This window comes from Pseudorca crassidens, chromosome 3 (assembly GCF_039906515.1).
Source record: "Pseudorca crassidens isolate mPseCra1 chromosome 3, mPseCra1.hap1, whole genome shotgun sequence".
Classification (NCBI taxonomy): Eukaryota; Metazoa; Chordata; class Mammalia; order Artiodactyla; family Delphinidae; genus Pseudorca; species Pseudorca crassidens.
The window spans coordinates 60,803,299-60,819,856 of NC_090298.1; positions in this window are offsets into that span (position 1 = coordinate 60,803,299).

The following is a 16,558-nucleotide window of genomic DNA, read 5'->3' on the forward strand; positions in this document are numbered from 1 at the left end:
CCTGGTCTGGGAAGATCCCACATGCCACGGAGCAGCTGGGCCTGTGCGCCGCAACTACTGAGCCTGTGCTCTAGAGCCCGTGAGCCACAACTACTGAGCCCATGTGCCACAACTACTGAGGCCTGCGTACCCAGGGCCCGTGCTCCACAACAAGAGAAGCTGCCACAATGAGAAGCCCAGGCACCACAATGAAGAGTAGCCCCTGCTCGCCACAACTAGAGAAAGCCCGCACGCAGCAACAAAGACCCAATGCAGCCAAAAATAAATAAATAAAATAAATAAATTTATTTTAAAAAAAAAAGATTCTTCCAGATCTCTCCCAACTTCAAACTTTCCTTTCTTGCTATTTTAATAGGGAGGCAACATTACCAGTGTTTGCCTGCAAGGTAGACTCTTCATGAAAGAAAAATAAAGATTTGATGGACAGGGTCTACTTGAAGGCAGTTCACTTATGTGCTTAACAAGACCTGATAGAGAGTTGTGGATACGAGCTCTTCTTGTGGGGTAATCACATGAAATTATATCTGAATACACTCATCTCTGTGCTGTGGAGTATTTCAGAAGAGAGAAACAATTTTGTATGTTCAAAGAAGCAGACTGAATGGTCTCAGTTTTAAGAGGTCATTTGTAGTAGATTACCATCCATTTTTCTCTTTGCGTTTAAAAGTATTTTCTTCATGTGTTACGACAAACTGTACAGAGAAAGAAAAAGCAGAGAGGCAAGAGAGAAAATATGGATAAGAGAAAGAAGGCTTGATTAGAGGGTTTGAAAATGTTGTGAAAATCGGGGTCTTCAAATTGGACTCTGGGTTTTGCTCTTGGTAACAAGTGTACTCAATCCCTCTGTGCTGAAAAACGGAAAATGAGAAGTGTTTTGTGCTTTAAGGAGAAGACTTAATATCAATACTAGGAGATACAGCTGGTTAAGTTAGACAGAACTGTGATTTTTGTAACTAGATCAGTTATCAGGTATTGGGGGTTCCTAGTAAGAAGATGGACTCCCCCCTCCCAACTCCCCTCCTCTCTCCAGTTTTCTGAAGTATAAAAAAATGTGTCCTGTGCTATTAATGATTCAGAGGTGATCAAGCCAGCCACGCCAAGCAAAGTAGATGGCTGCCTATGTGGTGTGATTTGAGGGACAGTGAAAGACCCGCTTGACAGAAAATAGCACCAAAATGCACACCCTCATAATTCTTGTTCTTTTTTTCTTTAAGATGTATTTTTAATTAAGCAAGTAATTCATGAGTACTTTATTGCATTAAAACCTTGAGACCGTACAGAGGTAACTAGTTAAAGAAGTGACTTCAAGTCAGTAATTAATTTGACCATACAAGGTTTCACTAATCATTATTACATGACATAGAATCGGTAGGTGAGCTTTGAATAAAGGAGACTGTGGTGGGTGGAATCAAGAGTATGAGGTACTGAGAAGAAGATAGACTCAGAGGAACGTACCATTGAGGCTACTGGGAAGGCCAGCCAGGAACTGATGAAACCACCACCTTGCTGAGAGTTTGCAGGGGAGGCAAAAAGAAAACTTGCAATGGAGTTGGCTGTTGTCAAAGATAAACTTTGTGGCACTTCCTCAGTTTTGCCTGCAACCAGCTCAGGAGACACTCTTGCCTGTGGAGCATGGATGGGACCAGAGATACAGCTTTAGAGACAAGATCTATTCCTATGAATACAGGCGTCACACTGGAGAGGGAGGAAACCAGACTTCGGAACCAGACACAGGGTTGAGTTCTGATTCAGCCACTAACCACCTGTGAGCCCTTGATTAGGTCCCATTGGTTTATTTATTTTTTTATTTCTATTTCCTTGAGAGACTGACCTAAGAAAACACTGGTATGATTTATGTCGGAGTATGGTTTGCCTATGATCTCTTCTAGGAGTTTTATGGTGTCATGTCTTATTAAGTCTTTAAGCCATTTTAAAATTTATTTTTGTGTATGATGTGAGGGAGTGTTCTAACTTCATTGATTTATGTGTGGCTGTCCAGCATTCTCAACCTACTTGCTGGCGAGACTGTCTTTTTCCCATTGTATAGTCTTGCCTCCTTTGTTGAAGATTAATTGACTGTAGGTGTGTGGGTTTATTTCTGGGCTCTCTATTCTGTTCCATTTATCCATATGTCTGTATGTCTGTTTTTGTGCCAATACCACACAGTTTTGATTACTGTAGCTTTGTAGTATTGTCTGAAATCTGGGAGGGTTATGCCTCCTGCTTTGTTCTTTTTCCTCAGGATTGCTTTGGCAGTTCTGGGTCTTTTATCATTCCCTATAAATTTTAAGATGATTTGTTTTAGTTCTGTGAAAAATGTCATGGGTAATTTGATAGGGATCACATTAAATCTGTAAGTTGCTTTGGATAGTATGCCATCTTAACAATATTACTATTTCCAATCCAAGAGCATGGAATATCTTTCCATTTCTTTGAATCATCTTTAATTTCCCTTTATTAATGTTTTATAGTTCTCAACATGTTAGTCTTTCACCTCTTTGGTCAGGTTTATTCCTAAGTTTTTATTTATTTATTTATTCTTTGGTACGATTTTAAAAGGTATCATTTTGTTTACATTTTACATTCCCTTTCTGATATTTCAATGTTGGTGTAAAGAAATGCAATCAATTTCTGTATCTTAATTTTGTATCCTGCTACCTTGCTGAATTTATTTATCAGCCACTAACCATCTGTGAGCCCTTGAGCAAGTCCCCACACTTCTCTGAGCATCACCTCTCTCACATGCGAAGTATAAACAGGAGCACCTACCTTTTTTTTTTTTTTTTTTTTTTTTTGTGTTATGCGGGCCTCTCACTGTTGTGGCCTCTCCCCTTGCGGAGCACAGGCTCCGGACGCGCAGGCTCAGCGGCCATGGCTCATGGGCCCAGCCGCTCCACGGCACGCGGGACCCTCCTGGACCGGGGCACAAACCCATGTCCCCCGCATCAGCAGGCAGACTCTCAACCACTGTGCCACCAGGGAAGCCCTCACCTACCTTTTTAATGTGATAGTTTCCACTGAAGTGTCAAACACTATTCTAGGTACATGGCAGATGCTATAAATATGTGTGTCCCTTTCCTGGAAAAGTTGTTTATTAGTCAAGGCTTTGGTAATATAATTTCATCTTAAATGCTGTGATGAAGTACTACTTAAAGGAACTAAGAGATGGTTCTTTTAAGTGAAAAGAATTTATTTGTAAAAAGAAAATAGCTGGTTGTTATTGTAACATCAAATTGTTATTGATATATATTTTTTCCTTGAAATGGCCTTACTGCTACAGTATTTACTCATCAGTTCATTGAAATGTGGTGGTCCATTTGCAAATTTCATAGTATCATAGCACCACCTTGCCATCTGCCCAGTGAAAGCCAGTCTTCTACCCATCGTGTCCAGGCTTATTAACAAGAGCCTCTACGATTCTTCCCGCTCCTGGACTTGCTGGTGAAAAGCAACTTGCTTACATTGAGTGCCCCTTAAGGGACACTGAAATGCCAACCTCTGGGTAAAGGTAGGAAGGGGTGAGGCTGGTATAACTTTCTGTAATGCTACACGTTTAAAAACAAAACAAATAAACCAAAACCAAAAAAAACCCTATCTCTAAGATGGGCAGACGTTAAGAAAATGTTTGGCTTTATTCTTAATTCAAGTAATAATAAAAGGTAATATTTATTGAACACTTAATATGTTCCTTGCACTGTTCTACACACTTCCCATGAGTTAGGACATTTAAACCTATCTCCGTTTTATAGATGGAGGGAAAAACTGAAGCCGAGAGAAGTAAAAGTGAGTCGTGTCAAATCTACTGAAAGCAGTAGAGCCAGGATGCAGACTCCAGTGATCTGACATTAGAGTGTGCCTACTTTACTATTGCACCACCCTGCTGGGGACCGTTACTAGAATAAAGTATGAAACATTGCTTTCACAGAGAGTTTCTGCCAGCATAGCAGTGACATTGAAAACTTTTTGGTCCTTATTCCTTTTGAACACACCATTCAAAGTGAATTTAGGGCATTTGAGGATATTATAACAAATCAATCCCAATCCCAATTTCAATTCTCAGAATGGCTAAATGTGATGGCTAATTTTATGTGTCAACTTGGCTAGACCATGGTACCCTGTTACGTATTTGGTTAAATACGTATTTGGTTAAATGTTTGTCAGGATGTGGCTGTGAAGGTATTTTTTAGATGAGATTAACATTTAAATCAGTAAACTTTGAGTAAAGTAGATTCTCCTCTGTAATATGGATTACCTCATCCAGTCAGTTGAAGTTCTTAAGAGAAAAAAGATGGAGGTCCCCTGAGGGAGGGGGAACATCCTATTGGTTCTGTTTCTCTGGAGAGCCCTCACACACTAAATACTACGTTTGTTTTCATTTATTTTATTTTTTTAAATTTTTATTTTATATTGGAGTATAGTTGATTTACAATGTTGTGTTAGTTTCAGGTGTACAGAAAAGTTATCCAGTTATACATATACATATATCTATTCTTTTTCAGATTCTTTTCCCATATAGGTTATTACAGAATATTGAGTAGAGTTCCCTGTGTTATACAGTAGGTCCTTTTTGATTATGTATTTTATATATAGTAGTGCGTATCTGTTAATCCCAGCCTCCTAATTTATCCCTCCCCCTCACCTTTCCCCTTTGGTAACCATAAGTTTGTTTTCTAAGTCTGTGAGTCTGTTTCTGTTTTGTAAATAAGTTCATTTGCATAATTTTTTTTAGATTCCACATATAAGTGATATCATATGATATTTGTCTTTGTCTGACTTACTTCACTTAGTATGATTATCTCTAGGTCCATCCATGTTGCTGCAAATGGCATTATTTCATTCCTTTTTTATGGCTGAGTAGTATTCCATTGCATATATATGTGTGTGTGTGTGTGTGTGTGTGTGTGTGTATACCATATCTTCTTTATCCAGATGGACACTTAGGTTACTTCCATGTTTTGGCTATTATAAATAGTGCTACAAAGAACATTGGGGTGCATGTATGTTTTCGAATTATGGTTTTCTCTAAATAGTACTTTTTTTCCCCCTGAAAATCTTTCCCTTGTATCCAGCCATAATGACTGTAAGCAAAGCTATTGCTCAATCCCTGTTTACTAATGAAGGGTCTGAGGTGCTTATATCTTTTCTCTCTTACATTGTCCTCTCACAATCACACTGACTTCATATACAGGGGCACAAAAGGGCAAAGGAGTGGGTGCCAGCAGATTCATTAGCACCTTCCCCACATCACTTTGGTCTACTTACCTGAGAACCAGGTGTTGAAGGTGGCAAGGGCTAAAATAAAACCCAGCTCTCACCCAAATAAACTATGTCTGAAAAGGCAGTCCAAAATAAAAATGGCTCCTGGATTTCATTGTCCCATTTTTAGGAGGAACTGTAGAAAGAACAGCCAACAGTTACACAGAAACTTAAGATTTTGACTACATAAATTCCAAGCAATATTCTATTTATAACCAGCACTAATTAAATGTTATCGCTTAACCTTCATGATTAACAAAGGTTTTGCAGCTAATGTCAAATTTCAGGTGAAAGGATTTTAGCCTCCTTCATTTTTTTCTCAATGAAACCAGTTTGGAAAACTCTTTCAAAGTGACATCTTTAATTGGAAAGCACTCCCTTGTGCATGGATGAACAATGTGTTTCCTCATGTCACTGATAAAATGTGCTCTACCTAGGGCTGCAGAAACATCTGGAATATAACTGTGTAAAGGGCAAGAGCAGAACATTATGGGGGGAAAAAGCTCAGAAGATTCATTTTTTAAAAATATAATAAATTTTAAAAATGAAGAGTCAGTAAAATATAAAGCTCAATGGATGGGTTCAAAAGATTGGGCAAGCTGAGAAAATCAGCTCTGAAAGAAGTTAAGAAGTGTGAAGGACAGAATAGGAGACACTGGTGTACATCTGAGAGGGCCACTGGATGGTAGGTAGGCACTTTGTTTCTCCTCATTATAAATGATGAAGTTTCTCAGATACCTTGCAGATTTTTTTTGTTATTTTCTATCATTTTTAATTGAAGTATAGTTAATTTACAATGTTGTGTTAACTTCTGCTGTACAGCAAAGTGATTCAGTTATATATATGCACACATTCTTTTTTTATACTCTTTTCCATTATGGTTTATCATAGGGTATTGAAAATAGTTCTCTGTGCTATACAGTAGGACCTTGTTGTTTATCCATTCTATACATAAAAGCTTACATCTGCTAACCCCAACCTCCCACTCCACCCCTCCCCCAACTCCCTCCCCCTTGGCAGCCACAAGTAGGTTCTCTATGTCCGTGAGTCTGTTTCTTTTGTAGATAGGTTCATTTGCATCATATTTTAGATTCCACATATAAATGATATCATATCATATTTGTCTTTCTCTTTCTGACTTACTTCACTTAGTATGATAATCTCTAATTGCATCCATGTTGCTGCAAGTTGCATTATTTTGTTCTTTTTTATGTCTGAGTAGTATTCCATTGTATATATGTACCACATCTTCTTTATCCATTTTTCTGTCGATAGACTTTAGGTTGTTTCCATGTCTTGGCTATTATGAATAGTGCTGCTCTGAACATAAGGCTGCATATATCTTTTTTGAATTATAGTTTTTTTTTGTTTTTTTTGTGGTACGCGGGCCTCTCAGTGTTGTGGCCTCTCCCGTTGCAGAGCATAAGCTCTGGACACACAGGCTCAGCAGCCATGGCTCACGGGCCCAGCCGCTCCGCGGCATGTGGGATCTTCCCGGACCGGGGCACGAACCCGTGTCCCCTGCATCGGCAGGCGGACTCTCAGCCACCAGGGAAGCCCTGAATTATAGTTTTGTCTGGATATATGCCCAGGAGTGGGATTGATGAATTATATGGTAATTCTATTTCTACTTTTATAAGGAACCTCTACACCATTTCCCATAGTGACTGCACCAACTTACATTCCCACCAACAGTGTACAAGGATTTCCTTTTCTCCACACCCTCTCCAGCATTTGTTATTTACAAATAACAGACTTTACTAACAGACTTTATTAATGATGGCTATCATTAAAAAGTCTACAAACTTTTTAATGATGGCCATTCTGACCAGTGTGAGGTGGTACCTCATTGTAGTTTTAAGTTGCATTTCTCTAATAATTAGCAATGTTGTGCATCTTTTCATTTGCCTATTAGCCATCTATATGTCTTCTTTGGAGAAATGTCTGTTTAGGCCTTCTGCCCATTTTTTGACTGGATTGTTTGTTTTTTTCTTGTTGAGTTGTATAAGCTATTTGTAAATTTTGGAAATTAAGCCCTTGTTGGCCACATCATTTGCAGATATTTTTTCCTATTCCATAGGTTGTCTTTTCCTTTTGTTTATGGTTTCCTTTGCTGTGCAAAAACTTGTAAGTTTAATTAGGTCCCATTTGTTTGTTTTTATTTCTATTGCCTTGGGAGACTGACCTAAGAAAACATTGGTATGATTTATGTCAGAGAATGTTTTGCCTATGATCTCTTCTAGGAGATTTATGGTATCTTGTTTTATATTTAAGTCTTTAAGGCATTTTGAGTTTATTTTTGTGTATGGTGTGAGGGTGTGTTCTAATTTCATTGATTTACATGCAGCTGTCCAACTTTCTCAGCACCACTTGCTGAAGAGACTGTCTTTATCTCCATTGTATATTCTTGCCTCCTTTTTTGAAGATTAATTGACCATAGGTGTGTGGGTTTATTTCTGGGCTCTCTGTCCTGTTCCATTGATCCGTATGTCTGTTTTTGTGCCAATACCCTACTGTTTTGATTACTGTAGCTTTGTAGTATTGTCTGAAGTCTGGGAGGGTTATGCTTCCTGATTTGTTCTTTTTCCTCAGGATTGCTTTGGCAGTTCTGGGTCTTTTATGGTTCCCTATAAATTTTAAGATGATTTGTTTTAGTTCTATGAAAAATGTCATGGGTAATTTGAAAGGGATTGCATTAAATCTGTGGATTGCTTTGGGTACTGTTGCCATTTTAACAATATTAATGTTTCCAATCCAAGAGCATGGGATATCTTTCCATTTCTTTGAATTATCTTTAATTTCCCTTATTAATGTTTTATAGTTCTCAGCATATAAGTCTTTCACCTCCTTGGTCAGGTTTATTCCTAAGTTTGTTTGTTTTTTTTGGTACGATTTTAAAAGGTATTGCTTTTTTATGTTCCCTTTCTGCTACTTCACTGTTAGTGTAAAGAAATGCAACTGATTTTTGTATGTTAATCTTGCATCCTGCTACCTTGCTGAATTCATTTATCAGTTCTAGTAGTTTTTGTGTGGAGTCTTTAGAGTTTTCTATATATAGTATCATGTCAACTTTGTAGATTTTTAAAATAGTTCTTGTGAAAATTACTATTTCAAAAAGTGATCTCATAAAGATGCTGTGAATAACTGATCACTTCTATTAATTAAATGAATGTAGGTGAACAAAGTAGTAATTCAGGGTAACCCCTCTGCTATAGACTGAATGTTTGTGATCTCCCCAAATTCATATGTTGAAATGAATCCCCAGTGTGATGGTACTTTGAGGTAAGGCCTTTGGGAGATGATTGGGATTAATGCCCTCATAAAAGAAGACCAAGAAAGCCCCTTACCCTTTCTGCCATGTGAGGTTACAGAGAAAAGATGGACATCTGGTAAGTGGGACCTCACCAGACACTGAGTCTGCCGGTGCCATGATCTTAGACTTCCCAGACTATAGAACTGTGAGAAATAAACGTTTGCTATTTCTAAGCCACCCACTCTATGGTACTTTTGTTATAGCACTGGTACTTTTGTTATAGCAGCCAAAACAGACTAAGTCACTCTCTCGGGCCTGATTCATCTGCTAATTCCTGTTGTAGTCATTTTGTTTTGTTTTGTTGTTTCTTAAGTAATCTGGTGAAGTACTTCAATTCCTCATTTTATTTCTTTATTATGTGATTTTAATTTAACTGATTCTCAAATTGTTGCACTAACACATTCTTTTAGTTCCAGAATTGCCATCATCTTTCTACAATAGTAAATCTAATATTTATTCAGTGTTTATTACCTACTACTGGCCATCGTGAAATGGTTTACATCAATTATCTAATTTAACCTGACAACAATCCAAAGAGGTAGGCAGTATTATTATCTTTTTTTTTTTACAAATTAAGGAACTGAGGAGGAAAGAGGTTAAGACACTTACCCAAGGTCATACAGCTACTCGTCCATAACGGAAAGAAATTCACATTCCTTGGTCAAGGTTAATTCTTGGTGGGACTTCCCTGGTGGTGCAGTGGTTAAGAATCTGCCTGCCAATGCAGGGGACACAGGTTCAAGCGCTGGTCCGGGAAGATCCCACATGCTGCAGAGCAACTAAGCCCATGTGCCACAACTACTGAGCCTGCGCTCTAGAGCCCATAGGCCACAACTACTGAGCCCATATGCCACAACTACTGAAGCCTGTGTGCCACAACTACTGAAGCCTGCACACCTAGAGTCCATGCTCCACAACAAGAGAAGCCACCGCAATGAGAAGCCCACATACCACAAGGAAGAGTAGCCCACGCTCACTGCAACTAGAGAAAGCCCACGCACAGCAACGAAGACCCAATGCAACCAAAAAATAAAATTAATTAATTAACTTAAAAAATATTAATTCCTGGCAACGACGACTCATTCCTAATTATCAATCATTTTTTAAAATACTATCTGTTTTACGGTCCCATCTCACCTCTTCCATTACGACCCATCCTGTTCTATCCTCCCTCCTCCCAAATAAAAAAGTCCGAAGTCTGGGAAAAAATATATAGATAATTCAATGGGTTTGTTTTTATTATTTGCTTTTCAATGGAAGTACTGGGTCATTTCCTCATTTTTCATTTCATTACGTGTAAGATCTGGCTTGTTGTATTTCATATGTCAGGAATGAAGGAAAGTCCTTCAAACGTGGTGTTCTGGCTATCCAAACATTTTCGTAATGATACTTATGTCAAGGTTTAGACAACGAATTCATTGCTGTGATGAATAGGAAGAAGCGGCATGACCTTGTGTCCTGACTAAAAGAGACAAAGCTTGCTTTTGGCATTTTCTTTGGCAATGTTTCCAGGTGGTATTTCTAGGCCAAAAGCCTCCTCCATTTGGTGCTTCTGGAACATGGCTCCTGATTCACAGATTGCAGTCTCTGAGCTGACTGGGTGAGCTCAGAATCAGAGGGACAGGTCTCCTAATCTAGACAAGGTACCAGAGAAGCCTGGGGACAAAATACCTGGCACAGCCTGGAGACATTTTCTTATGATAAATTTAGCCTAAATTGCAAGCCTTATTCTTACTGCAGAAAACAGTGCCTCTTTTCCACTTTTTTTGTGAAATCTTATCAGGCCACCAAGGCTAATAAAAAAATGTTGTTTCAAAAGAGAAACGCCTTGTACACAGCTGCTGGCCATGTTATTATTTGAAGGGAAGTTAAAGTTGGCAGTGCTTCTTAAACTATAACATGAATATGAATCTCCTGGGGATCAAAGGTCAAGTTCTGATTCTGGGGTGGGATCTGAGACTCTGAATTTCTAACAGTCCCTGAGAGATGTTGATGTTACTGGTCCATGAATTATGAGGGTATAGGGACCTGTATGGGGGAAGGAGGTTACCTTTCAATATAGCTAACCAATGGTTGGTTTATTTGTTTTTGCTTTTCTTGAGGCCTGTGCTAAGTAATAAAATCTACCTCCCTTTTTTTCCACCTTGTCACTTGTGTTTGGAGAAACACAACGGAAGGAGCAAGCTGTAACTTGTGAACAGCAGACACATTAATAAAGAAAGCGCCAGAGGGAGAACCCATGACCAGCTTGTTGCCATGACACCAGGTTAATGACACCATGAGGGAAGAGTGATTCTCCCTGGAGCTGGTATCAAGTGACACCATCTTAATTACTCATGGAAAAGACTGCCCTGCTTCCAGCAAACAATTATTTCCTGATCGATACCCCTGTCTTGCTAAGGATGCTTCCTGACCATTTATAACCAAACATCTGATATACTTTCCCTGAGAGGGAGGCCCACCCCCTCAGTTATCTCTACTCAGCTGCAGCCGCAACCCAAACCACACACAAAAGCTTCTACATTTAGCTGTTCTGAATTGTTTGAAACTACTCATTATTTGTTCTGCTTCAGTGACTTTTGACTATAGATGGAAAAATAAGAAGGGCACACAACTTCCCTTTCAGCAACTTGTCTTATGCTTGTGGGTAAAGCCTTGCGTGGGGGAAGGGAGGAAGGTTGTCTTAGGGCTTCTCTGAGGCATCTTCCTGACGTTGGCTGCAGCCACTCTCCCCTCCTCTCACGCCTGTTCACTTCACTTTTGGTTGTGGCCCAGGGGCCTCATGGACTCCTGTCCCATCTGATACCTGGTGGGATATGGGTGAGGAGAGTGGTGCGGCTCTCACTTCCCCTCTTGCTTCTCTGTTACTTCCTTCCATAACATCACCACACTGAGCTGAACATTTTCCTGAGTGTAGCAGGTTGAATACCATCTCCCCCCCCCCGAATTCATGTCTACCAGGAACCTCAGAATGGGATCTTATTTGGAAACAGTTTTGCAGATGTAATTAATTAAGACAAGTTCACATTAGGTTGGGATGAGCCCTAAATCCAATCACTGGTGTCCTTATAAGAGCAAAGGACACACAGGGAGAAGGCCATGTGACAATGGAGACAGAGACTGGAGTGATGCAGCCACAAGTCGAGGAGTTCCGAAGATTGCTGGCAACCACCAGAAGCTAGGAAAAGACAAGGAAGGATTCCCCTCCTAGAGCCTTCAGAGAGAGCATGGCCATATCAATACCTTGATTTCAGGGTTCAAGCCTCCAGAACCGTGAGAATAAATTTCTATTGTTTGAAGCCACCCAGTTTGTGGTACTTGTTATGGCTGCCCTAGGCGACTAACACAATGAGTGAGGGAAATTAAAGGAATTAAAAGGTATGCTGGAAAGAATTTAAAACTGTGGAAAATATGACTTCTCCTACACTCTAAAGAAAAAATCTCTGAGAATTAAGGCCTTCATAGGGCTCCACCATTTCCCCACTTTACTCAAGGTTCAGGTCAGGGCTTTGTACGGGAGCATCTTCTCCAAACCTCCACAGTTCAACTCTGCCATCCGGCTCTTGCGAAATCTCATGCACTACCATTAGGGACTGGTTTCACCCTAGGACTGATTTCCCTTCCCCCACAGTTTATGATAATAACTCCTAGCTGTGTTTTCTCCTAATTCTGAATTATCCAGCCCAGAAGCATACTATAGGGGAAGGGCTTCCAGCAGGACCGTCTATAATGAGCAATGGTACATTAAACTTATTCAAGCGCTCCTTCCTGTGGAAGCTGTGGACCTGCCCCTGCTTTCTTTTGAGTGTTCATTGTGTAACTCTGGGACTGCAAATGTGTGTGTGTGTGCGTGTATGCGGGCACACACACATGCACACACACACCCCTCCCTAGGACACACACCCATTCTCAAATACAATACAATCCAGTGGAGGAAAGAAAGTTTTATAACTGCTTCATATTTAGCAAGGCCACCCGTCTGCGGTGGGGTTAGAACTTTATATGGTGGAACCATTACTATTACTGTGTAGATGGAGATAATGGGCGTGTTTCACCTTCAAACAGAGGATAAAAACATAAGCCTCATCGGGCATTTTTGGCACTGAAAAAAGGGAGAGAAAATCCCTGTGGCTATTCTCTGTCTCTTAAAATCATAACATTTCCACTTTCTTTTAATTAAAACAACAACAGAAGAGAGTTCTGGCACAAAGAATGAAGCCAGCACCAACTATGGCTGATCATAAAATAAGAAAAAAAGAAAAAAAAGGAATTGAATGGAACAGAAAAGCAAGAAAACGTTGACATCTGAGCTCTGGGCTGCAGAAATTGCACCTAAACAATAAAGAATGCCTAGTTGCTCACTCTGTCTCTCTCCCTCTCTCTTTGGAATTCTGGGTTTCCTTGCTTCCAAAGCAATGAATGGCTTCTGACAAGAGTGGTTTTGGGAAGAAAGACCTGCTATTGGTGTTGAGGAAGATTGATTCTCCTAATTTATAATCAAGGTTTTTTTGTGTGTTGTTTGAGCTCAAAATTCATTCAGATAGACTTTCAGAGTTTTCAGTCGATTAAAGTGACTCAGAAAAAACAATCCTGAGTGTGTGTCTTTCTGCTGTGCTAATCTTAAACCACTTTAAAAACTTTTTTTATTAGCATAAATAATGCAGGTTGATTATCAACAGATAAGAAAAATAATGTGCAAAATAAAGGAAAATAAAAGCATATAATAGCATTGATGCAGGAATAACTATGAATATTATTACTAATATTGCTAATATTCTTCCAGGCTTTTTCTTTATTTACAAATATTATTAATATGTTAAAGATGGGATCACACTGTATTTTCTGTTTTCTAATCTGCTTTTGTTCCTAAACTATATTTTGTAAATATCTCCCTTGTCAGTAAGTGTGCTTCCATATTGATTTCGTCGACCCTGTAAGTACGTTTGTACAGTGTCAGGTGAGCTGGAACTATATTTCCCAGAATTTCCTTCCCCATATGGCCCTGGTTAGAGTTGGTCACAGGAGAAATTTATGTGAGTGGAAACTGATGGATGGTGGAAAAGCAGCTACAGCTGTTTTGTTACATTGTGAGGTGATCTGGGACCAGGTGCTGCTACAGGTCCCACAAACTGTCACCAATCTTCTGGTTCACTTGTTAGGTTGGAGTGACACATGGCCTTCAGCAACTTTGGCTCCTTTCGCGTCTGTGAATCCTGAGACAGTTGTACGTGCAGCTCCGTGTTGAAGGGCAGGAACTTACACTGCAGATTATCTGCATCTTTAAGATTGAGAGATGGATGTGGTGTTCAGGTTGTCATCTTTGAACTTTGGGTTATTCTCACAGGTTCCATTTTGTCCATCCTTCTTTCTCAGGTTCTGGGTCTGCCAATTTCAAGCCCAGCACCAGAAGCAGAAGCTGCAGCCTTACGTAGACTGCTTAGCCACCTCCCACGTTGCCTGATGTCTAATCCCTACTGTGGTTCTGTTTCTCCTATCGAGCAGTAATCAGTCCAGAATTTGGTACCAGATGTGAGGTGTCCTTGTTACCTATTGCTGTGTAACAAAACATCCCAATGTTTACTGGCTTAAAACAATAATAATAATCATATTGTTAACTCTCCTGGCTGTGGGTTGGGCATTGGGGAAGCACCCAGTGGGGTGGGTCTGGTTTGGTTCTTGCTTTTAGATTTCTGCCAATAGTTTTCTCAAGGCCCTCTGGTTCCACCCACAGCCCAGTCCCAAAGCCAATGCCACTTGCTTTAGGGTTTGGTTATGGCAGCATTCAATTTCCAGCCACTGAATTCTCTGTTTGTCTATCACTGGCTTAAAAATCACCCCAAAACAAAAATAATCATTATATTATCTCCCACAGTTTCTGTGTGTAAAGGATTTGGGAAGGACTCAACTGCCAGCTTGCAGCTCAGCGTCTTCCTATGGTGGCAGTCAGATGATAGTTGGAGCTAGAACAGCAGGGGGTGGAGCAGCTGGGGACTGGCCAGGCATCTCTCTCTCCACTTGTAGTCCCAGGGCCTCTCCCCGTGGGCCCCCTCACAGCATGGCAGCCTCAGGGCATTCTATGGAGGCTGAAGACTTTAACAAGTAACCCCGCGAGTAAGGCATACCTTTAATTACTTATTTTATTTTATTTTTTATTTTTATTTTTCTTGGCCACGTGGCATGTGGGATCTTAGTTCCCTGACCAGGGATCAAACCTGTGCCCCCTGCATTGGAAGCACAGAGTCTTAACCACTGGACTTCCAGGGAAGCCCCATTACTTAGTTTATTTTTGTTTCAAGAGTATAATATCTTTTCTTCCTTCTCTAAGGATATATTAACGATACTTTTTTTTTAGTTCTCAGCTCCTTCCATGGTTTGTTAACTCCAAATGTTTTGTTTGCTCTCTTTCATAAGTCTCATTATTTTAATTTGCATCTCTTTAATTATTAATAAGGTTAAAACTTTAAAAGCTGCTTATTGGTCACATGCATTTTTTTTTTCCTTTTTGAATTGCCTGTTCATTTCTTTTGCCCATTTTTCTATTGCAGTGATTGTCTTCTTCTTAAAGGTTTTATTTTATTTATTTTCTTTAATATTTATTTATTTATTTAGCTGTGCCAGGTCTTAGTTGCAGCTTGTGAGATCTTTAGCTGGGCCATGCGGGATCTTTTTTTTTAAATTGCTGCATGCGGGATCTAGTTCCCTGACCAGGGATTGAACTCAGACCCCCTGTATTGGGAGTGTGGAGTCTTAACTGCTGGACGTCCAGGGAAGTCCCTTAAAGGTTTTAAAGAAAGCTTCATATGAAAATGACACTAAATGTTTGCATTCATATTGCAGATATTATTCCTCCATATAGTCGTCATATTTTCCAAACTAAAAATTAGGATAAATGCTGTGTAAAAGAATGTTTAGGGCTTCCCCGGTGGCACAGTGGTTGAGAGTCTGCCTGCCGATGCAGGGGACACGGGTTCGTGCCCCAGTCCGGGAAGATCCCACATGCCGGGGAGAGGCTGGACCCGTGAGCCATGGCCACTGAGCCTGCGCGTCCGGAGCCTGTGCTCCGCAACGGGAGAGGCCACAACAGTGAGAGGCCCGCGTACCGCAGGAAAAAAAAAAAAAAAAGAATGTTTACCTGATTTACAAATGTATGTATATAAAAAGATTTACCAAAATCTATAAAAATAAGTTATAATAATTTGGCTTTAAAGAAAAGAATAAAAATTCCTGAAATAACTGTTCTGAAAACCACTACCTATAAGATAATGGCTCTCAATCCTGGCTGCACATTAGAATCATTTGGGGAACTTTCAAAAGTACTGATGTCTGGTTCCTACCCACACCAAAGATTTCTCTGGAGATCTGCAACCAGGGTTGGAAACGTCTGATGTATTTCATCAGTCCTGTTGATCAAGGTAGACTTCTTGTGGGTAAAGATTCCCTCATGGAAAACTTGGAGCAGAGCGCTACATGTGAGCTTGCCTTCCTGGGCTTCTTTTGAACCAGCCCTCTTATTGAGAGGTTACAAAAAGTCCATTTGTTCATACGTGTCTCCTCCTCCCCTGCCACCACCAGCTGCCTGATATTCTGAGTACTGTTGTCAGTCCTTAAGGGCTCTTCTCTTAAGAAGTAGGGCATTTGCATTTAGCTAAGGCATCATGTTGCTTGGAAGAGTAATACATCGCCTACCTAATTCCTTACAACCCAAAGTGGGGTTTGGACCAGCAGGCCCTTAGGTCCCACCCCAGGCCCAGTGAATCAGAATCTGCCTTTAAATCAAATTTTCAGATGACTCATAGGCACATTCAAGCTTGAGAAGGATGAATATACAGGGAATTTTCCAGCAGGGTGTAAGCTTCAGGAGGACAGGGACCTTGTCTATCTTGTCACAGGAAGCACTTGCAGTAATATAAGTTGAATTATGAATTTTATTATTAAAGGAAGTTAAACATGTTATATAATATGAGTCATATAATATGGGTCAACAGGACT